At 36.4% G+C, this 27,982-nt stretch overlaps 1 protein-coding gene across 1 annotated transcript in view; it reads right to left on the bottom strand.

Moving 5' to 3' along the window:
* The window catches only part of LOC150095047 (cytokine receptor-like factor 3), an 87,784-nt gene extending 75,016 nt beyond the window's left edge, over positions 1 to 12,768 (bottom strand). Inside the window, exon 1 of the mRNA XM_090411472.1 lies at positions 12,594 to 12,768. The gene's annotated coding sequence lies outside the window, so the exon portion shown is untranslated. The remainder of the gene's footprint in view (positions 1 to 12,593) is intronic.
* Positions 12,769 to 27,982: the final 15,214 nt, after the last annotated feature.

The raw sequence follows: 27,982 nt of genomic DNA, 5'->3' as shown, positions 1-27,982 counted from the left end.
CTAGTGGTCAAAAAAAAAGGTCATAAAATGATCTAATGTTGAATGTTTACAGGAAGTAGATTACATCTTGGGGGAAAAAAAAAGGTGGTTACTCTTGAAACCATAAAAGTCAAGAGTTAACCATTATTAACAAGACCATGCACAACAATAATTTTTTGGTATATTTTTGAGATTCTTACCTGGTTTAAAAAAAAGCTAATAATAATTTTTTCCTAGAAATAGATTCTCAGAGAACATTCTGCTGACTAGTACAGCAGCAGATGTATGGAGAATGGCAATATATTATAAGCATCTCATAATGGATGTCATATCAGCCTTGTGGGCTGAGTGGTTAGCATACTCGCTCTCCAGCTAAAATGCTGCAGGTTCGAATCCTGCCACGGGCATAAATGTTTGAGATTATCTTTCACCTTCACACGTTCATTTATACAATTATATATACACTCCCAAGATGGAGTGGGTCACCATGGGAGAAGCAGACCCAACCTCTTGCAATGGGAGAGGCCTTTACCCAGCAGTTTAGAAAATACAGGTTAAAAAACCAAACCAATGGATGTCATTTGGTGCTAACAGCAGTTGGTCAGCATTAAAGCAAAGCAGCTTTCAGTAGAGTCATAAACTTGTTCTAAAAACTGAGAACGTAAGAGGAAGAATTCATCATAACGAATAATAAGGAAATCACATCAATTTAAATGTCTTTATTTGTAAAATTTTCAGCAAAGTTTCATAGTCATTGTCAATACAAATTATAGGAAAACAAAAAAAGAAAAGAATCCATAGAACATAAAATATGTTCTACAGATTCTTTTCCAAACAAAGAACTGTTTATTATCAGAACTACCTTTATATCTAATGGTTATAATACAAACCTATCAATAAAATAATCAATAATTATGGTCATTGTCTTAACCCTGCCTCATGAAGAAATTACCAGAATTTGTATTCCATATGTTAAAGGACTTTCAGAAAAATTGCAAGACTACTTCAACAGATTAACTTACAAGTCTATCTAGTTTGCAAGCTGAATACTGTCTTTATCTCTCACAAAAACAAATATCATCCTCTTTCTTATCCTAGAGTTCACAGAATCCTCTGCTCTTGCAGCTTATGTTATTATGGATAGACTGGTCACTCTGCATAAATTTGTCTTGAAGAACATCAAGAATACATTTCACTTAAAAAACAAACAAATCTGGTTTAGCAAGCTACACATTATCTACAAAACACAGGATTCGGTGGAGCAAAACCAAAGTGTTACACAAAAGTCATTTTCTTTTGAAAATGACTATACAAAGAAAGTTGCGAAGCACACACATACACACATTCACAACCCAAACCGGAACACAAACAATTGCCTTACACTTTCTCAATTTGGGGAAGTTATACTGACTAATAATACGTGATCACCATCCACGTATTCCTTAATTTGTAATTAATTTATTGTTTATATTTAAAAATAATTTATTAACTAAATTATTTTATTGTAATTTATTTTGGATACCTATTAATGCATATGGAACTATTCTCCTGAAGCCGATAGGGCCCATAATATCATGCACTTTCAATTGAATTGTTCTCTTATTTTACGTTTTCCTACAACTGTATTCACAATGGCTATGAAACAGTCAAAAATTTTACAAATAAAATTTTACATTTAAATTAATGTAAGTGATTCCATTATTAATATGTTATGATAGATTCATAAACAGCCTGTTCTAAGATTTCAAGCATTCGAAGTGAAAGAAATTTGATGTTTTTCTGCTTCGCTTTTCATGACCAGGAACTTGTGGGATGAAAATAGGATACTGCCACTGTTTTGACAAAACTCTCCCCAAGAACAACTGCTTTTAAATGAGCTGTGCATCTACTGTGTTCCACGAGCAAAGTGAGTGGGTAGTATATCTGCCCTTCATTGTCCAATTATCACAGACCTCTTTAGTGTAGGTTGAATCTGGTTACTGAAGATATGTGCTAGATTCAGGAATCACTTTTTTTTTGGCTGACAGTGGATATATCATGCTGGAGTTCAGGCATGTTTCAAAGTAATTGAATGTGAGGTATCTGTTGAAGATACCCCAAGTTTGTTCTGAAGATCTTGGATGCTATGCATTCAGCATTCCACCCTGGTTTAGAGAAAGTTGGAAACTGACCAAATGTTTTCAGTATTGCAATTATAGCAACTTCTATTATATACTTTATACATGATTCACTACTTCTTTGATAGAAGATAACCTGACTACACAGAATCCACTTCTGCTAAGGATTACAGAGTGAACCAGTCAACTTATTCAATATTCCCAATGTAATATTCAAAATGGAGTACATTGTTGTAAAACAGTAAATATCATTGGGAAATGACTCCTATATGTTATTGGTTTCCCACTTAAATAGTGAGATTGCTGTCATGCACATTCTACACTATTCCTAAAGCTAGTATGAGCACTATCCCCATGCTGCAGTGGCTATTTAAATCTCCCCATTGCGAGGGGGGGCTGCAAAATTAGATCATCAAAGTCATCCTGGGAGATATCTAGAGTGGATGGTAAACAAATGCAGCATATTGTAATAACAGGTCTGACTGAGATGAACAGCAGCAACTTCTATATTTATGTTGAGTGGGACTTGGTAGAAATGAGAATAGTTGCCCACAAGGATGAAGCTCTTCTGTGGGCAGGTAGGTTTGAAGAATGTCTCCTGCACACAAAAATACACTAGTTTATACTTCTGTAGAAGGGTCTCAATTTAATCAATATTCTTGGAGAATCCATGATTGTTCCAGTTTAGGAATAATTTCATTACTTATTTTTGACGTATCTATCTGGCTTCGTGTTATGAGGGCGTTTTTTTTTTTTTTTTTTTTTTTTTTTAATCAGTCTTGAATTTTTCCTGTTTGATGAATTTTGGATGGCCAGTATCCATTCTTCCTTGGTGAAAAATAGCCCATGTTGTCAAATTCTACTCCATTCAGAATACTGGGTAGTTATATAATTTTTCTCTGGAATGGGAAGAGGTATCGATCTTAACTATTAGCAGATCTGGAGATATGTCCTTTATCCTTTGGAGTACATTACTAATATATTTGTAATTTGTGGGTTTTGATGTAATGAAATCACTTTTGGTGTATCTTCAGAAGTAAGACCATTTTTTTTTTCCTGTCCTCGGATTCACTTTGTTGAGATTACACATCGTTCAGGGATGGTATAGTTGTGAAAAGGTGATAATCATGAATATTAATGTCTTGTTACTATTACTTCTCAGCACAAGAGGTTTTCCAATAAATGTTGTGGAATACTTCCTCTTTGTCTCCTGATTCAATATCTTTTGCTCTGTCATCACTATATCTTTACACTGCTGGATAATCTCCCTTGCAGTTAGAATATTTCAGTATTTTACTTTTTGCAATTTTTATTTTCATGCTCTTTACTGCTGCATCAGGCCCAGATGACAAAGCCACAACAGGCAACATGAGCTTCTAGCATATATCTAGCATTTGAAACAGTGCAAAGGATTCAGGATGTATACCCAGCTTTCACTGATGGTAAGGTTTCAGAATGTTAAATAAAGGATGATATTTTATACCAGAATAGAAATTAAAATACTATCCCTACATATAAGAATAATTCTTACAACAGTCACTCCTTGTGCTTTTAATTCAAAGCAAATCTCATCAAGAACTTTGAAGAGGTCTTTCTCCAATATCACACTCACAATATTTAATTTTGTAAGGGGAGTTACCATAACTGGTATTCTGAATTCACACTGCACAAAAGAATCACTCCCAGTGTTTCTGGGAGGATGTTTCAATGAGAATAACTCCTGAATTGCATTTTATCATGGATTCTTGAGATCCTGCCAAGCCATTTCAAGCCCTTCTGAATAAAAATAAATAAATAAATAAAGGGGACATTTACCTGTCCAGTATATCATTAGACATGATGGTATAGTTATACACAGGCTTTGACAAATTATGCAAAATCTCACTCGCCATGTAAAAAATGTACTTGCCCAAGACCCTCCAATTTTTTAATGATATGTCTCAATTCAATAAGTCAACAGGGGTTCCATAAACTGATCAGTGGTGTCTATGCTTTTTAAAGTTAAAATTTATTGTTTAAATTTGATTTTTATTAAATAAAAAATATTCTATTTTGTCCTATCTGCAGTTACTCACTAGTTGACAAAATCTACTTGCAATGGGCAAGCATATTTGTCGAACCCTGGTTAAAAGTGTCTAGCGTTTGTCATTTTTTAAAAAAAAAATTGTATATCGTTTGACTTTTTTAGCATATTTGTTGAGCCCACCCTGGTTATAGGTGTCTAGTGTTTTGATTTTTTTTTTTTTTTTTTTTTATCTGATTAGGGCTTGTTGAAGTCCCCTTGATAAATATGAAGATGAAAGACTCATTCTTAAATGAAATTAAAATTCAGTACCAGAACTCCCACACTCATTGCAGAACTGCATGTGGACACCCACTATCAATGACTGTACTCTGAAGTGTAAGGTCAGCACTACTCTGGATGCCATACTCGTACCACAGCAAGCTTAGGGCCCTGTCCCCAGGTAATGGGAAAGGAGACATGTACCAGTGACCACTGTAGGTAAGCCCACTAGCTAACTTATCCTGGCTGGGCCATCCCAGGATACACATCTGGTCTGAAGCAGGGGCCAAATCAGTAAAACACTACCAGGATGTCCATGGTCATGCTACAAACAAACATAGCACAAGCAGTGGTCTGGAAAATAGGACAGTAAAAGAAACTCAGAAATAGAGCAAAGACTATAGTAAGAGAAGAATAGGCAAAGGTGAAAAGGGCCAGTAACATCTGAGAGGTCCCCTACAAAGAGATGGTCCCCTACTACCAAATCATATATCTCCTCTCCACATGGTGGAGAGGAGATATATGATGAATGATTATGTAGTCAAAACTGATGTATGAAGAACCTTAATGGAATTGATGTCGATATCTAAGAGGGCTAAGGATTTCTGACTTCTTCAAGTTGACATATTATAAAGCAAATGATCTGCCATCACAATCACATAAATCCAATGGGCTTTAATACACCAAAAATTCTCTTTAATTTCACAAGTAGTAATTAAATGGTTTAGCTTACACTTTTTGAGGAATTTAATCCTATTAATGCATTTAGTTTTTTGATTTTTTCAGATGTGTCAAACCTTGCCATAGATGTTACATTTTTTTAGAAACATACAGCAAAGATATTGGTTTCAAAATAGCAATGCAATTCAACATAGATGTAGCTAATGCAGAGAGCAAGGATTATGAATGATATGCTGGCTGAAATGCGAGATGAGACAGGAGTACAGTTTGTTAATGTGTGGAATGAGTTTAAGGGACAAAGTGAGCTGTATGGGTGTGATGGACTGCATTTGAATGGTTATGGTGTGAGTCGCACCATGTGACAGGAGAGATGGAAGAGGTGGTTATGAATGGGGAAGGGAGTTGAATGAGTATAGAAAATGAGAGAATGGGTGTGCAAGAGGAGCAGGGAAACAGGGAGGCTCAGGGTGCACAGCATGAGAAAGGTGGATGCTCCAAGAGGAGGCGAGAGCATGTGTAGAAAGGAACGGGAGGAAACAGTTGGAATTGAAAAGGGTTCTAAAATGAAGGAGAAAGGGAAATGGCACAAGCGGCGCATGGAGAAATCACATCGAGTGAGTGGTATCAGTGGAACTAGCTGTAGATCCAGAAATGAGCTGTTGTGTTTGTATACAAATGCTAGAAGTATAAGAAACAAGGCAGATGAAATGGTTGCACTAATTGCGTTTGTTCACCCAAAGATTGTCAGAATAAGTGAAACATGGTCGGAAGAGGATGACATCCTGGCAGGAATAGAGATGGAAAGGTATGATGTGTTACACGAGGATAGAAGGGGTAAAAAGGGAAGAGAGTACTATTGATGATAGAGAAAGAGTTATGTCCATACAAAGTAGAGATGCAAGAGGGAAATAGTGGTTTTGAGGCAGTATGGTGTGAGAAGAGGTGAATGGAATCAAATACTTGGTGGGATGTTGTTATAGACCAGGAAATGTGGATGGTGGTGATAATGAAATGTATAATCAAATTAGCCAAGCAAATAAGAAAAGGGTGATCATTATGGGTGATTTTAATTATGGCAATATAGACTGGAATGATGAGATAACAACTGGAAGTAAAGAAAATGAGTGAGTTTTTGAGGGATAACTACCTCAGACAGTATGTAACAGAGGGAACACGAGGATTGAGGCTCTTGGATTTGGTCATCTCTCATCAGAGGATATAATCATCAATGAGGTGTCAAATCATCCACCAAATGGTGAGAGTGACCATGAGGTGATTACCTGGGTGGTTGCCAGCAGTGCAAGGGCCTCTGCAAGAAGAGGGTATATGTGGAACTACAAGGGGGGGGGGTGATTATGAAGAGCTCAGGAGATAGCTTGCAGGTGTAGCATGGAATGAGGAGTTATCTAGAAAAGAGATCAATACAGCTTGGAGGATTTTCAAAAAGTCTAGTAGATGCAATGTCTGAATGTATTCCAAGGGTGAGAAAGTTAAATAAGGTGGGTGTGAGATAGATGAATAAAGAGATTAAGCATGCAATACAGAGAAAAAGGACATTGTGGAGGCAGCATAAGAGAAGTGGAAATAACCAATTCCATGAGGTCTACAAAGACCAGGCAAGGCGAGTGACTTGGTTGGTGAGAGTAGCTAAAGAGAGGCATGAACAGCAGTTAGCTAATGAAGCCAAAAAGAATCCTAAGGAGTTCTTTCGATATGTGGCCAACAAAAGAAAGAATGATTATGGAAGGATGACATTGATTGGAGAAAATGGTATAAAGACAGCTGTTGAGGACAGTGTGGTGGAGATACTTAATGAGCAGTTCATAAAGGTCTTTCAATCTTGTGAATGTGACTTCATGGAGAGATTGAGCTCAGTTGATGATGGGGAAGAGAGACTGACTGTAAGTGAGCAAGAGGTGTATGGGAAGCTGAGTAAACTAGATGTTAATAAGGCTATGGGACTTAATAATATATCACCACGTATACTGAAAGAATGTGCCAGGGAGTTGACACCTGCCTTGACATATTTTTTTTAATGAGTCTTGCGTTCAGTCAAGTTCCTAAGGAGTGGAAGGAGGGCAAGATTGTGCCACTTCATAAAGGAGGTGATCGAACTCAAGCATCAAACTAGAGGCCTATCTGTGTGTCAGGTGTTGCATTAAGTTGTTGGAGAAGCTTGTGAGAACTAGGATCCAGAGTTGGGTTGACTACAATGGTATTATCTTTGATGGACAGCATGGATTTGCTAAAGGGAGATCATGTTTTAGTAATCTACTTACTTATTATAATAAAGTGACTGCTTCCTTGTACAGATGAGAAGGATACACAGTAATATACTTGGATTTCGCAAAGGGTTTTGATACAGTACCTCATGATAAGTTAACAGTCAAAAGAGCAGATGGGGTTGGATATTAGATTAGTGCATTGGATTGGAGACTGGCTATCTGATAGGTATCAACAAATTGTGTATGGATGAGCAATATCAAGGAAAGGGAAAGTCACTAGAGAAGTGCCTCAGGGGTCTGTTTTAGGACCATTACTGTTTAACTTGTATATTAATGATATTGGTGAAGATTTGGATGGAGATATTCAGTTGTTTTGCAGATGATTCAAAGTTGGGACGAGCCATGAAGATGTAGTGGCCTTACCAGAAGACTTGAATAAATTGAGTGACTGGACATGGAAATGGCGATGCGAGTTCAATGTTGCAAAATGTAAGGTTTTAACACGTTCGCTGCCACGCTACTTCGGCATGGTCTGTTCCCGTACGCCGAGCAATTTCACTTCTTCAAGGTCGGCGGTAAGCATCATACGAGTATACTTGTAGTTGGCTTGTGCAGAGCATATACCGTCTATGAGAATACACAGTTTTGATGCTAGCTCCACAAGCCAAGCATTTTCACTTCTTCAAGATCAGTACAGTAATCTCGTTGCCAGCAGTAAGCGTCATACAAGTATACTTGTAGCTGGCTTGTGTAGCTGGTTTACCAATTACGAGTATACTCGTAGTTGGCAGCGAACCTGTTAAAATTTGGAAAACAAAGATGGGATGCAGAATTTATGCTTGGTGAGGATATATTGTTGGAGGCAGAGGAAATAAGAGATCTGGGGGTGATAGTGGATAAGGATCTAAAATTTAGGGGACACAGCCAAAATTGTGAAGAAAACACAAAGGCTTCTGGGAATGATGCGGAGGACACTGACATGTAGAAGTGGGGAGATTCTTCTTCCGTTGTATAAGACTTTGATTAGACACACATGGACTATTGTGCCCAGATTTGGTCACCTGGTTTTCATAAGGATGAAGAGATGTCGGAAAGGGTCCAAAGGCAGCTGACTAAGGTAGTTTCTGACCTCTGGAATGTTGAGTATGAGGAAAGATTGAGAAGATGTAATTTGCAGTCTGGTGGACAGGAGGAAGAGGGGAGTTATGATAGAGACCTACAAGTTGGTAAGGGGTTGTTATAGGATCAATGTTGGAGTAGTTCTACAGAAAATAGTGGGAGATCAGGGGAGAACCAGAGGTCATCCCTGGAAACTGTATAAAGAGGTTTGAGTAGGGGAGTGAGAGGCAGGTTTTTTTCGTGCAGAGTTGTAAATGATTGGAATGCCTTGCCTGAGAGTGTGGTGTCTGCAAGAAGTGTGAATGTGTTTAAGACACGGTATGATGAGCTGTGTGTGTGATTAAAGAGACCTCCCAGATGAGTCTTTGACTCCATAAGGTCTTGGGGGTAATAATATTTTTTTAATAATAACAGTCGCAAGTGAATTGGGGGGGGGGAGTATTTCATAACAGAGCTTCAGAGAGCCCACTATTGAAATCATTACTATTTAGCCTTTATGGCAACAATATGATAAACTAACAAATTGCAAGGAGATAGCTGTTTGAAGAATAGCTTAAGTGAAAATTAATTATTCATGTAAGTAGGAAGTTTATCTATCTCTAGACCTGTATATGCAGTGAAGAGCCCCAGAGAGGCTTGCATAAAAATATAGTCATGGAGGGGAAGATGTGATATAGAAAAATGTATACACATTTCCCTTAATGGGAGCAAAGTGGCATATCATGGCTGGACAGGTATTTCTAACAGCAATTTGTCTCAAGAGTATTAGGATTATACCACCCAGAACATGGTTAATCACAGGATGAAGTTGTCATTGGAGTAGGAGAGGTTATATTATGCACTTCAGGATGGTAATAAAATAGAAATGATAAAGTATAAATGCAATTTGTAGGAGAGTTGTTTTTTTCCCTTCATTTTTGAAAAAAAAAAATTAGTTTTGCATTTTTCCAAAATGAAAACTTTGAAAAAATTAATTAGGATTAATTTTTACCAAGTAAAGACTGGGAAAATTAAGTTGGATTTGTATACAGGTTACAATATGACAAATTTAAGTTACACCAAATGAGTTTAGCTACTCGCTGTCTGATAGAAAGCTAACCCATTAGTCGCAAGTGAATTGGGGGGGGGGGAAGTATTTCATAGAGCTTCAGAGAGCCCACTATTGAAATCATTCCTATTCAGCCTTTATGGCAACAATATGATAAACAAGTTGAAAGTTTATTTTTCACTTGGTTAGACTAATAATAAATTTAGTTTAATCCTTTATCCAAGTGTGAGCAAACAAAGTTTGCACCTAAAAGTATCATCAGGACTTTGTTTGCTCACACTTGGATAAAGGATTAAACTAAATTTATTAATATGATAAACAAACAAATTGCAAGGAGATAGCTGTTTGAAGAATAGCTTTGAAGAGGATGCACAGCCAGGGAAAATATTAGGAATGTGCTCACACAGCTTTTCAAGAAGTTTTCAAGAGGTTTACTTTAATTTCAAGACTGAAAACTTTGGAAATCCACAGTATATATTCTACTGGTACAACTATACTAAAAGAAGAAAAAGCAAAGAATTTTAAGATGATGAACAGGAGGACAGTTTTTTTGTTTTTTTTTTTTGCTACTATGCATAGATCTGGTTGCTTAAATTTCAAGGGGATGAACAACTTTACAGAAAATACAAAAGACAGGAAACAAAGATGACATGAGGACTCTACAATGATAAGAATAGACAAAGGCAGTGCAATTCACAGATTTGAAAATATAAGTTAAAAATGCTTATCAAATAGGCACCACAGATTTTCCAGAAGATATCAAAACAAAAGATAGAAAATTCCTGGAAGTTGCAAGGGGAATGAAGCAGATGGGAGCAAGAAAGTGAGAAATACATTTTTCTGCATGAAGAGTAGATGGTGAGTGAATGCACAGCCTGAGCAATTGCTCAGTTGTTCTGAGCAATGAGAACACTGCTCAGAATGAACAACTAAGTAGTATAACAGACCATTACGTACCTTAGAAATGTCTCTTGACTTCATGTTTTTCATGTTTCATGATAATAAAATACTCATATGATAAGTAATTCTTTGTGAAAATCTACAGACAAAAGAGACGTTTATGCTATCCTTATCATAATAAATTCGGTTTAATCCTTTATCCAAGTGTGAGCAAACAAAGTTTGCACCTGAAAGTATCTTCAGGACTGGAGTAAGGTAGTACAACACCAGGCAACTCATTGCAAAGGAGGAGCAAGCTAACATCACTCCTATCTCAGTATCTTCCATAATGCAAAACAAATCTCCTTGCAGAATAATGTTATGCATTAAGGGAAGGGCCACTACCCAGACTAGTTTCAACCTTTATTGAGATCTCTTCAGTGGGAGCAAGGCCCAAGTGGAGATACCAGGCAGAAGCATTAGCAAGGTCATCTCTACCTATAGGAATTGCCAAATGGTGTGCCACCTTTTTATTAAATTACTCTGGATTTAGAGAAAGATGTTTAAAGTTTATTTTTCACTTGGTTAGACTATAATAAATTTAGTTTAATCCTTTATCCAAGTGTGAGCAAACAAAGTTTGCACCTGAAAGTATCTTCAGGACTGGGGTAAGGTGGTACAACACCAGGCAACTCATTGCAAAGGTGGAGCAAGCTAACATCACTCCTATCTCAGTATCTCCCATAATGCAAAACACATGTACTACAAAACACATTGTACTACCTTACCCCAGTCCTAAAGATACTTTCAGGTGCAAACTTTGTTTGCTCACACTTGGATAAAGGATTAAACTAAATTTATTATAGTCTAACCATGTGAAAAATAAACTTTCAATATCCATCATAGTTGTTTATGGAAAGCTGGTAATATATTTTCTGTTTCAAATTAGCTACAAAAAAAAAATTCAAACTTAAGATAGAAATGAATTAATCCTTTCCCAAATCCTCTGCCTTCTCTATATTACAGATTATAGAAACAAATTAACTATTCCTTATGTCCAGATTATGTTAAATAGCCAGAATTTAAAAAATGCAATCTCTGCACTACTTTCAGGGCCCCAACATGAAATTGGCTACCTTTATCCATTTTCTTAAGGACCAACTTCTTCCTGCAAGTTGGCCTACTCCATGCAAATTGGAAAAATCAGCAAACATCTACTTTGAAGAACATAAAAAATACATCCATATGCATGACTATGGTTAGGTCTTAACAGACCATGCCTTGGAAACCATCCACGGAATTAAACAAAAACAAAACAGTGTTTAATCACAGCAAGTTCAAATGTTTATTTATTTTAAGAATCTGTAGCTGTCTTTTTAAGGGAAAAAAAATTGAATTATAAATATGGATGTTATTTTATAAACTATGTCTGGATTGTAACTCTGGATTCCTAGCATAAGAAAGGTCATGTAGGGCACCCTTCTTATGCTAGGACTCTGGTCTACTAAGTTTACAATTTCTTTGTGTTGCTTATGTGTTTGTTACAATTTATACTGTACATTACCTCAAAGATGTGTCTGTGACAGAGATAAAATTCTGGATACATTAAGTGGTTATTTAATTCATTCTTCCTTGTGTTGTTTTCATTCCATTAAATATCAAATATGATTAGTGTCTATATGTTCCAAGAATTTTTCAATGCTCGACTTAACCAATTATAGTGGAAACAGGTGCTAATGAACAAGGAATCTACCATCACTCTCACAGTCCTATCTCAGACATTACTGCTTCCAGAAATCCACAGGATACAGAAACCTGCTGTACAGTCCATAAATACCCAATATTTTTAATAATAATAATAATAATAATATTGGGTATTTATGTGTAACAACAATTCGATTTATTTTTTATTACTTCTCTACTCGGAATTTATTGTCATATAAATGTATCTATCGATCTATTATGTAAAAAATAAAAAGGAACTGGTAACATTATTTATTAATTATTGGAGAGAAAATTCCCTTCCAAAAATCTCTTCCTCCCTTCTGTCTCTGAACCTCACGAAATGCTCATCTCGAGATATGGTTTTAATAATAATTCTTATCATACATATTTAACTTTTGTTTAAGCTAAAGCATGTACTTTGCTTCACAGTTATATTTTTAAACAATCAATTTTCCATACAAAAACTTTTGCACATGAAAATGTAGAATACCACCTAAAATTAAAATTCGTTATAAATACTGCAATAAACATTTTACCTCAAAGAGAACTAATCCGTGTTGCTACCGTAAAGTAACATTTCAAATATTGCACCATATAAAGGAAACCCACGATTAAATGCATGCTTTCATATAGGCGACATATATCTGGAAGCCCATAAACGGTAATTAATAACAAGAAAAACCACAGTAACAAATATTTAACAACCTACACACAACAAAACCACTACATCTTACATAGCATAACAGTTGTAGAAAGGCACAATATACGTTATTTTGACAAGAAACAGGGCCGTCTGGCGACTAAGAAATGTATCAACAAATTTATATTAAGAAACATATAGTTTCGATTTTAGCCAATGAAGCTTTCTGCAGAAACGAACTTTCTTCATTTATTAGTGGGTATTAATCCGCCATTTAAAAAATAAAAAACAATTTACTATCGAACTGATTAAATCGAGAAAGTCTATGATGAAGTTCGAAAACGAACTTAAAACATAGCCGTCTCCATAGCGCAATTGGTAAAACAGCCGGACATTGCATTGCACCCTTCGGTTAGAAAAGAACTAAGTTCTTTTCTTCAAAGGATAGTCTTGCTCAACTGCTATACTCATACTTTCTTAACCGAAAGAACTATTTTAAAGATGTTCAGGGCTTGAGTGGCTCAGTGGAAGCGACGTTTCCACCTAAAGATAGATTTAATTTCGAGTCTAATAGCAAACCAGAGGAACCTTTTCTGAGCCTTTCTTCAACCAATTCCGAGTTAGTCGATCTCTTTATTATTAGACTTGATCTTAAGTCTATCTTCGTGCAGCTTAGTTCAGAGGAAGCAAGCGTCACATCGACTGAGCTCAGTAATGCAATTTATATTTTTTAGTATGTCTGTGCTTCAGAAATTTGCTATATAAAAATCTTATTTAAAATTATCGCCTATACTTTGAATCATAAATTGTTCTTCCAAAAACCTTATCGCGTTATCACATAGCACATTCATTATTAAAAAGATGTAAAAAAAGTCAGTAATTTTTTGTTGTTGTTTTCTTTTCATATTCTTTTAATTTCGAAAGGAAGTGTAGCTCAGCATAAATGGCTTTGGCATCCATAGCTTGACCGCTCGAATAAAAACCTATGTTTAATTCTAGTGGCTGAATAGAGAAACTATTTCTATATATAACGCCCTTTAAGAGGGAACAAAAGACTTTAGTGGAGTTTTTTTGTTCTTTTTATTTCCAGGTTTTCCTGTTAGCACATAATGCGTACCACACCTATCGTTTTACAAAACATTGTCTCTGATCATTTGAATGAGGGTATCAGTCTACACCCTTAGCCAATCAGAGATACCTTAACCACGACTATCAGTGATTATAAACGGCATCTTGTGAAGAGAGATCGACAGACATGTGCCGCTCTCTTGTGGTCCCTTACCCTAATACTGCAAGTCCGAAATAAAATATATGAATATTTTATCGGCCCATAACTATGCAACGCCTTTTCTTTTTGGGGTGGAAATTTGGCTTTGAAGTGGGCAATAACAGCCTTACGTTTGAACGATGAAAATTTCTGCTGAAGTGGTACTAGAAATGTGAAAACGTAAATGAAGTCCAGCAATGGTGGAGAAATTAATTTCAAACAAAACCTCTAAAGAATTACAGTTTCATGATTCTGAGAAGTTGTAATTAGCAAATGGAAACTTGCAACGCTTAAACATTTCTGACAAAAAATCGAAGAGAACTTCACACAGTTACAAGAGGTACATTAATTGGTGTTTATAGATCAGTTTTTCAAGAATGTCAGCAATGCCTTCATCAAAATGGAGGATATTTTAACCACTTGACATAATAGTGCATCATGTAAAAAAAAAACAAGTCATGTTTTTATAAAAAATCTTAACTGCAATATTTTCTCTTAATTATATATGTATTGTTCGGAAAGGAGTCAACAGACACCGTAGTGTGAATAACAAACAGTCGTGGCACCCACTTTAATAAAATATAGGACATCCTTTCACTGTGATGACTGCAGCAATCCTACAGTTGTTCAAAGAGATTGAGGTCATGGTTCTGTGGAAGCCAGTCAAATGCGGTGACATTCATATCCGCAAATCACGCAGTTACAGCAGCAGTCTTATGACACGGTGTACTGTCTTGCTGAAGGAGACAATGGTCAATTCCGTAGAAACACCACAAAGTAGGAAGCATTTCGTTGTCCAGAATGTTCAGATACCTACCTCAGTTCAATGTTTTTCGCACCACAAAAAGAGGTCATAGTTAGGGTTACATGCTCTGGTAAGAGACGTTCACCAGGGATCCGCTACACCACACCCATTCATCTGCTCGGTAAAGGATGTAGCGTGTTTCGTCGCTCCATAACATAGCTTTCCAAGCTTCCACGTCCCACCGTACACGCTCTTTGCACCACTGAAGACGACGCTGAATGTTGGTTTGGGTAATACAAGTTGAGATCCTACCATAGAGAAACCCACGTTGTGATCATCGGTTCTGAATTGCAGATTCGTCTTGTAGTCTATGCTTGGAACTCAACATTGAACATGTCGCCCGACGACTGGCGGTTTTTACATATTATCCTTCTTAGCACCCTACGGTTACGTTGGGTGAGTGTGGTAGGTTGTCCACTGAGCGTAATTGTCCACTTTAGACAACTTCAATGAATTACTGAGATTAGTATCTTCTGACCGGAAATTTCCAATGTTATTCCAGTTAATAAGATGACTGACTGATTTTCCCTTTCAGTCTTTTCTGACCGTAGGTGACTTTGTATGCATTGACCACAAAGTATTCCTGGTGAGATTTTTACAGGGTAGTTCACCATTGATTTCCCCAACCTCCCAATTTTATCCGGGCTCAGGAACCAGTGCATGGCTGGGACGTATTCATGAGTGTAATCCATGTGTGTTCACGGGGTCGGTTTGCCTGTTCTGGGGGACCAAAAACCCGAGTTTCGGGGTGGGAAAAAAACCTACCTCTGTATGAGACCGCTTATTCACCTTTAGTCGAAAAAGACCAGATAAAGGTTCTTCACGTCACCTGACGGGAATCGAACCCAGCTCTTTCTGACCAAATGGCTTCATCTATACTGACTGAGCTAATGACGCAGATGATAAGGTGACTTTACATAAAATGGAAACTTATAGACCAGTTGGTTTTCTTATTACTGTTGTACACAAATTAGTAGAAAATGAATAAGGAATCATATCCAAAATATCATTGATCACTTAATGATCATGTCACGAAACGGGAATAAGAGAAGATCGATTGTGACAAAACGTAGTTTTTCTGAAAAGGTCAAAAGCGATACCCCACACCATTTAATAACTGTTTATATGAGTAGTCGGCAATCTTTTTAATATGAAGGGCGCATTACTGCGGGCGCCATGACGCTCGCTGGCGCTACGTTACCGACTCCTCCTGATTTAAATAATTAAATTTTAAATTACAAGTGGCATGAATAGTTTTGAAATGTCTTTCTATATTACTTTTTTTAGAAACAGCCACACTATAATTGCATAATAAACAAATACATTAGCCATTATAATTGATAAAGCAAGGTGCTCGCATCTGATCTGACAGATACATGCTAATTGTTAACATGAATTTAAATTATACACATTTGGTCATAAATACTTAAAAACGAGACTTTATGTGGTCATGAGACCATAGGTACTTTATTAATATAATCCCGCCTACTAGTTTCGCTAGCGAATGTCTAGCTTTGTCAAGGCAATGGTACACACAAAAAATATGAGAGAATACAGAAACGTTGCTAACTATTAGGCAGTTAAGTTTGAAACTATGCGTGACAATGCGTGCATGTCACGATTGTCACGCATAGTTTCAAAGCTTCAGTTGAGAAGCTTCAGTCAGTATCGTGGATACGTGTTGTATGCACACGTGTTACATGATTTTTCGCGTATTGTAGTTCCGTTAAACTGAGTGAGTTGATTAAGTTTTTCCATATATCTTTCAGTATGGCACCCTGATTTCTGTTGAGGTTGTTACCAGTTCTTAATACTACTGCCGCTTCCTTGAAAATTCTGTAACCGTAATCATCATCCAAATACGCATAGGGGGCTATTTTCCCAGTCAATTGCATGTTGGAAGTTGCAAAATGATGTGCTAAGCCTGAGGAGACTGTCCTATTGTGATTGACATTCCCAACACACTCCTTCTGTCTGATTTACAGGCTTCTTGAAATTTGCCCAATATATGAAAGACCGCACATACATGGAATTCTATAAACACCTGGATATTTGAAAAATGATACACTGTCTTTAGGAGATCTTAGTTCTTGTCTGATGGTAGTGGTAGGCTTAAATACCACTCTGATGTTGTGAGATTTTAACATTCTCGCTAATCTTGAAGAGACTGAATCTACATAAGGGATCACTATTGTTGAAGAATACCGGGTGACTGTTCCTTGTTGTTGGAGGTTGTCTTTATAAAGGAACTAGTTTATGATGTTTGTAGGAAAACCATTCTGCGATAGTGTTATAGCAATTTGAGAAAGTTCTGCCTGTACCTCTTCTTCGTCTGAAATAAACGTTTTGGCTCTGTTCCGTAACATGTGAATGATGCTATGTTTTTGTGATCTATGATGGTTGGAAGAATAATGTAAATAACGTCCAGTCTGTAGGTTTAGACAAATCAGACAAATTACACAAACAGAGTCCTATATTAAGAACGCTCAACAATTTGTAGAGAAACTGAAGTACGTCAAGACATCACAAATGGACATAATAGCCAGCCTGCATGTAGTATCTTTATTTACGAATGTTCCAGTGGAGGAGGTCATTAACATTATTAAAGATCTCTTCCCTACAGACATTACACAGCTGTTCAATCACTGCCTTAAATCAAATGCCTTCAAAGTAAACAACACAGTTTACCAACAATTGGAAGGCCTAGCAATGGGTAGCCCACTGTCACCACCTTGTGCAGACCTATTCATGGAAAAGTTGGAAAATGAAATTTTTACCAAAATTACACCTAAACCATCGATATGGTGGAGATACGTTGATGATATTTTCATCGTTTGGAATGAAAACATGCAAAATCTACAGGTGTTTTTAGAGAGAATAAACTTTCTTCACAACAGGATTAAATTTACTCTAGAAGTTGAAAAAAACAGACAATTCTCCTTCCTAGACATACTGATGAAAAGGCAGGAGAATAATTTTAAACTTTCTATATACAGAAAACCTACAGATACTGGACGTTATTTACATTATTCTTCCAACCATCATAGATCACAAAAACATAGCATCATTCACATGTTACGGAACAGAGCCAAAAAGTTTATTTCAGACGAAGAAGAGGTACAGACAGAACTTTCTCAAATTGCTATAACACTATCGCAGAATGGTTTTCCTACAAACATAACCTCCAACAACAAGGAACAGTCACCCGGTATTCTTCAACAGTAGTGATCCCTTATGTAGATTCAGTCTCTTCAAGATTAGCGAGCATGTTAAAATCTCACAACATCAGAGTGGTATTTAAGCCTACCACTACCATCAGACAAGAACTAAGATCTCCTAAAGACAGTGTATCATTTTTCAAATATCCAGGTGTTTATAGAATTCCATGTACGTGCGGTCTTTCATATATTGGGCAAACTTCAAGAAGCCTGTAAATCAGACAGAAGGAGTGTGTTGGGAATGTCAATTACAACAGGACAGTCTCCTCAGGCTTAGCACATCACTTTGAAACTTCAAACTATGCATTTGACTGGGAAAATAGCCCTATGCGTATTTGGATGATGATTACGGTTACAGAATTTTCAAGGAAGCGGCAGTGGTATTAAGAACTGGTAACAACCTCAACAGAAATCAGGGTGCCATACTGAAAGATATATGGAAAAACTTAACTCTCAGTGTAACGGAACTACAATACGCGAAAAATAATGTAACACGTATGCATACAACACGTATCCACGATACCGACTGAAGCTTCTCGACACATGCACGCATTGTCACGCATAGTTTCAAACTTAACTGCCTAATAGTTAGCAACGTTTCTGAATTCTCTGATATTTTTTGTGTGTACAGTTGCCTTGACAAAGCTAGACAGTCGCTAGCGAAACTAGTAGGCGGGATTATATTAATAAAGTACCGATGGTCTCATAACCACAAAAAGTCTCGTTTTTATGTTAACATGAATATTCTTTTTGTATTCGTTTTTTATTTTTATTTTTTATGGTATTTTATATTCATTCATATGTGACAAAAATATGAATGAATATAATTGTAAAAGCGAGGTAAATAAAATAATGTTAAAATTTAAAATCTCATTTTTTCTAAAAACAACTAATCATAGAATTTCTAAGCCTGAAATGAGAGAAAAAATGCCTGTGTCATGAGCCCTCCGTAATTTTCCAATTTTATATTGCGCTCTTCATATTAAAAAGGTTGCTGACCTCTGTAAGATGTGCTTTACATTTATGGAAAATACTAAGGAAAGAGGTCTGGAGCTTGCTCCACCTTTACTACGAGTTGCCCATAAGGCACTACTTATGCTTGCATCTGCCGAAACTTTTAGTTTCTATATATTTGGCACGAAACTTGTAGTTTCTATATTCGGCTATGAATTAATGTGGATTCAATATTCACTTAAATATATTTGCATTTTTTTTCTTTATGTTTTCTTGCATTTTAGCACATACTAGTAATGAATGTATCTCTCAGATATACTGCGATCTACGATGCGAAATTACCGCTGCAAGCTCCAAAGCAGTTTACAATAATTTCTCTGAGGGTGCACTAAACATTCACTGCGGGCACTGCGTTGCCGACCTCAGGTTTATATGATTTATTTCAATCGATCTCTGACATGAGCAAGCGGGTTTTTTCCCTCCTGGAAAGTCATGTTCTTCATCCCATACATTCAACAAAATCGACTGGAGTATAGCTGAACTAAAGGAACTTTTTCTATACTTTTTTTGGTGGTTTTCTAGTTAGTCGATCGCTAAAGTAAATCTAGGCTTTTATCACCAGAAAGGAAAACTAATTTTTAATTCTTCCGCTCAAAAAAAAAAACTAACCCTTGCACTCAGTCTATTTTACAAAATTCTAGCGGTTAGGATTAGGAACACGAGATGGCTATAATTGCCCGCCTGCCTTCCTGCGGTGGGTCTGTGCACGCTGACCACAGATGACATTAATCTTTTAGCGACAAACGAACATGATGTCAATTGTCGGCCGATTCTCAAAAAAGTTTGGCTAAAAGAATGCAGGCCATATGAAAAGTCTTAAATGTTTTATTTTCTTTTAATATTGCATTGTTGCTCGTATTGTTTTTGTTTGTATAAATCACAAAAATTATTGAAAAAATTATATAAAACATTTTAAGCATTTAAAATTTTGGAGGTCTGTAGTCCCTTGAAAAAAGTTCTGTGTTTTGTCTCGAGAGCAAGGTTTGCTGACTATGAAAAAATAAGTAAAAATACCAAAAAATAGATACAGTATATGATCAATAAAAAATGGGGGTGGAATCCTTGACCTTCCCACGGTACGAATGTACCATAGGGTTACAAAATAACCTTTCGTAGGTTGGAGACACATAAAAAATGTTACTGTGATGAACAGGTTCCCGTTACTATATTTGTTGTTTCCTGTCCATCGTATTCTACAAAAGAAAAATCTCTGTTACAAATACAATAACGGGAAATGTGTGAGCTTTCTTGTTCTTGGTATAAAAATAAATAAATAAATAAAATAAAAAAATTTAAGTTTTATTTTTTAAATTTAGAATTTTTTTTAACCCTAAAAACAAATGTAAGGTAACGCTCTCTCCCGAGTCCGAAGAATTCGCTAAGTCATTCTGAAATAAGATTGGTTTAGAAGTGTTTTTCATTACATGCCAAGTCAAAGTATTTATTTATTTTTAGCGTTTTGTACATAATACGGAAATATAAACACATTTCCAGACAGTGCTGAATTTTGCATTATGGGATACTGAAGTGATTGATGATATACATATATTGTATACAGGTAGGTAGTCGTGTCGTATAGATTTTTCAGGTGCAAACTCTTTTTTCTTATAATATAAAGGATTATTCAGAATATAATTTTTTTGTAAAATATAAATCTATTTCAAAAATTGAAAAAAAGAATTTATATATTTTTTATTTTTAAAATGGTTTAAAAATAAATTTATACACTTTTTCTCTACGTGTATAAAAAAATATGAATTTATGCATTAAGGTAATGTAATTAACTCTAGGCCTACTGCCGCTAGTATCGCCATTGTTACATTTCATATCGTGACATCTTATTGCTGGTAGACACCTTAGTGTGTCTACAGGATTTGCTAGTGGACCCTCAAAAGTCCACAGGATTATCTTTACCTGCTTGGAACACCTGAGCAATCTCTACTCTTTCTCCATCCGTGTCTTAACACATTTCCAAATTATTGTCATGGCAAAACTTCTGAATGAAGCCAAATTCGAGGAAGTATACTTCGAATTCCTCAGACTAGGAAAACTGCTGAGTGATAACTGGCCAGGAAAAGTCAAACTCTTTCACACATTCACCCCCACAGCAGTCTCAGAGGATAATATGGTTGACATAAGTGAAGAGCCCATAACTCTGACGCAATCAGATTTAGCACACTCTCCAAGTATGGAAGATGCTACATCACAAGACAGCAGTTATCATACCTTAGAAACAGATACAGAGTTCCAATTGGTGAAAAAGAAGAGGAAAATCTCCACCAATGTGGAAGAACTCAAAACAATAGGGAATAGTCATAAAGAAAAGATACCATCAGTAATATTAAGGGATAAGGAAAAATGGATCCCTGTCTCATCAGCCCTAAGAGAACAAAACATCTCATTCTCATGGGCTAAAAACTCAGATGAGGGAGTTAAAATACAACCCACTACTGTCTCGGATTACAGACAGATGACCAGATTTATGGACAATGCTAACGTCCCATATCACACCTTCATTTTACCCAGCGAAAAGAACCTGAAGGTTGTTCTACGTGGGATAGCTGAAGGTATCACTCCTGAAGATGTGTCCACTAATCTCTCCAGACAGGGCCTATTCCCAGTTAAAGTGAGCAGAATGCTCAGATCAGATAAAAGACTAATGCCTTTGGTGCTGGTAGAAATACACAACACACAAAAGCAGATCTATGAACTGACTGTAGTATGCGGTCTCAAAATTTCAACTGAGCCTCTCAGGAAAAGGGCATCTGCAGATCAGTGTCATAGATGCCAAAGGTTTGGTCATGCCCAAAAATTATGTAAGGCAGCCTTCAGGTGCTTGAAGTGCGGCGAGGGACACCAGACCATCTCTTGCACCAAACCTTGCACAACTCCAGCATGCTGTGCAAACTACAGAGGACCTCACCCCGCCAACTACAAGGGATGCCTTTCCAATCGAGGACCAACAAAAGTCAATCTTGCTCCGCCACGTAACAACGTTTTAAGCAACCAAATAAATCGTCTTCCAGTCCGAAACACCTTGCCTTCTACCTCACAAGAAGGAACAACCATGACCAAAACATATGCTGAGGCTGCAAGAACTAAGCCTCCTACATCTCTCGAGCTAAAAAAGCTCCAACATAACATCCGTTTTAACAGCCTCACTTGCCACTATGCTGCAAGAATTCAGCAAGACATGCCCCTCAACATCTTCCAGAAAGCGATTCCTGCAAAGCACTCAAAACATTATAACAGCCATCTATCATGAATAATAATTTCAAACCAAAAGCTCTTAAGATAATAACATGGAATGCAAATGAATTGATGAACAAGATTTTGGAACTTCTAGAATTTTCAACTCGTTTCAGTGCTGATATCATCTTGATTGGTGAAACACACCTAAGACCAGCTAATAACCCAAAAATTGGTGGATACACTATGTACCGAAATGACAGAATTGGCACAAGAGGTGGAGGCACAGCCATATATATAAAGAGTTATTTGAATCATAATACAATAGACAAGCCCAAAACAGTAAACCTGGAGGTGACCGGTGTGGACCTTCAATGCTGGGAGTCTCAAGATCTATGCTGCTTATAACCCTCCAAGCATTCCTCTGCTGACAAAGATCTGGACTTCATACTTGGTCCAAATGACTCCATAATAATAGCATTAGATTTCAACTCAAAACACACATCTTGGAACAGCTCATCAACTAACACCAAAGGCCACACACTTTTCAACTATGCAATGCTCAACTCTGTTGTAGTGGCCGGACCTACCGAGCCCACCCATTTCAGCCCTTCGGGTAGCTTGGATGTGCTGGACATTGTCATCTTTAAAAATTTAAGATACCAATTCAAATTGGAATTAGTCAACGAATTATCTTCTGACCACAGTCCCATAGTGCTTAATCTAGGTTAATCAGATCAATTCTCTCCTCTGCACACATTCATACCATGGGACAAGTTAGCCAAGGTTCTTCCCGATCATATTGGTCCAGTGCCCCAATATCAGTAAAAAGGAAGAGATTGACACAGCAATAAATAACTTAACCATACAAATTCAGAAAGCAATTGAATCAGTCAGACAATCCACTGTCCTCAACCCAACCAACCGTATCCCTGAAGAAATCATGGATCAAATCAGAGCAAAAAATAGAGCCAGGAAGAGATACCACAATACAAGAGCCCCACAAGATAAAAGAGTATTGAACAATCTAAACAGGCAGGTCCGAGAAGCTCTTCAAGCACAGAAACCATCAATGGGAAACCAAATTGGCTAACATCAACACTGAAGATCATTCTGTATGGAAATTCTTAAGAGCAATCCGCACCAAAAAGCAACTCATACCCCCTATACAAACCAAGAAAGGGACAGTTCACAAAGATGAAGAGAAAGCCGAAGCACTAGTAGATAACCTAGAATCTCAGTGCAACCCATCGTATACAAATTTAAATATCAACCTTATGTACAAGATACATCGTCATGTTAGGACAACCTTAAGACAGAACACAGTTAACTCCGAACATATCACTCCTACAAATCCAACAGAAATGATAAATATCATCTCCCATCTAAACAATAAAAAAGCTCCAGGACCGGATGGCATAACTAACAGAATAGTAAAACTACTTCCAAGAAAGGCCATAGTCCATCTCGTCAACATTACAAATGCCATCTTTAGATTCCAGCATTTCCCTACTACATGGAAAACAGCCACAATCATACCACTGAAGAAGCCAAAAAAAAATGCTCACCTTCCCGAAAGCTACAGACCCATAAGCCTATTATCCAGCCTCGGAGAGGTGACAGAGAAAGTGATCCTCTCAAGATTCAAGCAGAAACAGATAAGTTAGGAATTTTGCCTAATGAACAGTTCAGATTCCGTAGATCTCATAGCACAGCTCAACAAGTGCACCGGCTGGTAGAAATCATTACTAAAGGTTTCAACTGAAAACTCAATACAGCTGCCATCTTCATCGACGCAGAGAAGGCGTTTGATAGAGTATGGCATCAATGTCTTCTCTACACGCTGATAAAATTTAATTTTCCAGTCAGGTTAATAAAGGTAATACATTCTTACCTGAAAGACAGATATATGCAGATCAGGGTAGGCGAAACGGTTTCGTCCAGACGCAGGATCTCAGCAGGCGTACCTCAAGGATCTCTTCTGGCACCTCTCCTGTTTTCAATCTATGTAGTAGACATCCCTCTGAACCCAAGAACAACATTCGCTGCATGATATGCAGATGATACTGCACTGATGGCAAGATCACTCAGCCCAAAACTGGCAACTAAAAGACTACAATGTAGCATACACACTTTAGAAAAGTGGATGGCAGACTGGAAGATCCAAGTTAACCCCCAGAAAAGCTCAGCTATATTGTTTACTAGAAAGAAAATCCATACCATGGAGGATATTTATTTATTGGGAGTAAAGATTCCATGGCAGACTGAAGTTAAATATCTTGGAGTGATTCTTGATAGTAAACTCCTATTCAGCAAACATATTAGTTACATTTCCTCAAAGACATCCAACGTCTTAGCACAGCTCTACTCTATGATCAACAGACAAAGTAAACTGGACACGCAAACAAAATTAACAATTTACAAGATGGTAATTCTACCGGTTATCACTTACGCATTGCCAGCATGGAGCCACACCGCAAATTCAAACATTCTAAAACTTCAGAGATTATAGAATAAGTGCCTGAGGATGATTCTGGATGCCTCTTGGTTCATAAGAAACACCCAGATCCATAGAGAAGTTAATATCCCTTATATCACTTCCTTTCTCATAAATCTAGCTGAGACTTTTTCTTTACCAAGCCAAGTAATCATCCAAACCCGTTAATCAAGGAAGCCTCGGAATATAATGAAGAAGAAATCAACAAATATAAAAGACCAAAATCTATTTTAAGTTCAGCTGAACACAACTAACTTCACTGCCCTCAATGGGCGAGCATATAGCTCACAAACACTCCATTCAAAGTTCTTCCATTACAAGACAAAGGGGAATATGAAAAGCAATTTTGCTTCACCCATCTAGCCAGAAATGTTAATGTTAATGTTAAATGTTAGTAATAGGGGGGCTAGGACTAGAAATCCACCGTGATATGCGGTGATTAATAATACCCTTGGAGGGTAATGGATGGCAGTGCTGTAGCCAATGAAGTTCTCACTGAGGCTCGGCTATTGCTGTTACCCCTCCTGCCATGATCAGAGCTTTAATAGCCCAATAACACCTTATCCCTACACTGTCCTCTACAGATAACGGGGAATATGAAAAGCATTCTTGCTTCGCCCCTTTAAGCCAGTCCTTATGATAAGGATAGGGGGGATGGGTATGTGATGGGGGGGTACGGTTTGGGAAGATCGACCGTGAAATGCGGTGATTAATACCCTTGGAGGGCAATAGATGGCTATGCTGTAGCCAATGAAGTTCTAACTGAGGCTCGGCGATTGCTGTTACCCTCTTGCCATGAACAGAGCTTTAATAATTTAATAGCTCATAACACCTTATCCCTACACTGTCTCTACAGATAACGGGGAAGATGAAAAGCATTCTTGCTTCGCTCCTTTAAGCCAGTCCTTTTAAGGACTACATGTGATAGATTAATAAGTTTAGGAAGAAATTATATATGATAGTCTAAAGCTGTTTATTAAATAAATATTCAATATACGGTAAAGAAATTTTTTTTCTCTATGCAGATCAGCGATAATACGCCATTTATTCAACTCTATATATCCGAATTCTACATATACCGACCTCTAGTGGCAAACAATTATGTTAATCATCAGAGTACTCCAATTGCAATCACCACAATAATTATAGTAATTAGCGTTTCCGATGAGTTGTGCACTGGACAGACGCCGGAGTTGGCGTTTCCTCCTGCCATGTGCCTCTAATGAACCCTTAGTACGGAACCGTGTTCTAATATCTTCATGGGAGCGAATTAATGATGGTTGCTTGTCACTCAGCTATTGACTGCGTGCAAGTATTTCCGCAGAATCTCTTGCAGTTAATGATTTGAAGTCGTTTCCATTTCAGATAGAATAAGTAAGGGATGCATCCTGTGAACAAGATTAGATGGGCATATATGAGATACAGAAAAATTTATCATTACTGATTCTGTCGTCGTAATGAGGGCGGTTCAAAATAGACTGAGTGAATAATAAGACTGATTTCAACACGGCTGGTTAATTATACTGCTAAATGCTATTTATTTTCAGATTTTATCATTCTGTTTTTGGTTTTTAATTCAGAGTGACCTTTTAAAGTTAACTTTAAAGTTTAGAGAGGATGTCATGATTTTTTTTTTTATTTATTTATTTTTAGCGTTTTGAAACAATACACAAGAATTTATTATCACACCATTTTAAACTTCATCTGCTACCTTTTAAGTATATTACTCTTTTTTTTTTTTTATTGAATATATTACTCTATTTTGAATCGTTACGAAAATATGTCCAGTTATCTCCGAATTCGGGTCAGATCAATGTACGAAACATTCAGGAAAGAATAATTGTGCTGTTGCTTGAATTTTAATTAAATTTGATATGTAAAAACTGTTAAAATGTGTCGTTCTTTAAATTTTTGTTTGCAGTTGGATCATTTTTAACGGAAGCATTTCAAAAAACATTCTTGGATTTTCATGGGCGCAAAAGCATAAGCTAGTAAAATATGTTTTAGTGTTTGATATCCTCGAAACACATGCAGATTGGAAAGAAAATGCCACCGATAGAGTCGTGGTTTAGGCCAGTGGACAAGGCTCATAGATAAATGAGCTGGTGGTTGGAATTTTTCATCAGAAAAAGATGGGAAAAGACTTCAAATTATGTGGCAATTTCATTCTCATTACATAATTCGATAACACATTTTTGAAGAGCTTTAATAGGTGTCAAAGAGAAGCTAATAGCTGCTAAGCACACTGTCCTAACCAATAATTCTTCGTATTTTGCTGTAATAATAGGCTTTCAACTGAACTTGATTTATGAGACGACAAGAGTTTCCTTTAGAATGAGAATACGTATTTCCAGTAAAGAAGTTGAAATATTTCGGTTTAAATTTCATAAACCATCATCAGTATTAAATAATGAATGAGTAAAAATTCAAAAATAATTTTAAGCTCACGAAGAATTGTATATTTTGCTAATAACTCTGTTTTATTAGTTTCTCTTTTTTATTTTTATATATATATATATATATATATATATATATATATATATTTATATATATATATATATATATATATATATATATATATATATATATATATATATATATATATATATAATCGTTATTAAATATAAGTTTATCTCTAATCTCTAATCGTTATTATTTGCTAAAACAGAAAGTTGTTAGCATTCTAAATCTCTAGTCATTGCTGGATAACGGCAATAACATTTGGAAATATTAATTTCCTGGTTAAAGTAATACGGATATGAATTATTTGAATTTCTTTCTAGCAAGAAGAAGAAAATATTCTTTTCAAAACAAACATTTTTCTTTAAGATTAGTTTATTTAAATAATAATAATGAATACATTATTTTTTTATAATTTAATTTATTTTTAATTTAAGGAATTTTTGTGTTTTATTCATACTCTGATCTCTGTACGTTAACAGTAACAATTTTGTACTAAAGTTACGTAATTGTCAGAAAACTCGAATAGTTTTTAATAATTTTTGATCACTGTTAGCAGCGCGTTTAAAATCCTGAACTAGAGGATATCGAACAGCAATTATATATATATATATATATATATAATTTGGGTGGTCATAATGTTTTGAGTCATCAGTGTGTATGTTCGTATACGTTTAACAGAATATTTTTGCTCTGTTAATACTACAGTATAATTTACTGATGCCATGCGGGATGTGAATTAGATGCATATAATTGCCGACGGAAGAACAGTGTCCACTGTAGTGGATGGACACCAGTAATTGAATCCTGAAGATTAAATCGCCTTGTTACTACG

Source organism: Typopeltis vanoorti, chromosome 21 (assembly GCF_054136105.1).
Source record: "Typopeltis vanoorti isolate ZY-2024b chromosome 21, IOZ_Tvanoo_1.0, whole genome shotgun sequence".
In the NCBI taxonomy this organism is placed as follows: domain Eukaryota; kingdom Metazoa; phylum Arthropoda; class Arachnida; order Uropygi; family Thelyphonidae; genus Typopeltis; species Typopeltis vanoorti.
This window is presented reverse-complemented; position numbering and strand designations above follow the sequence as displayed.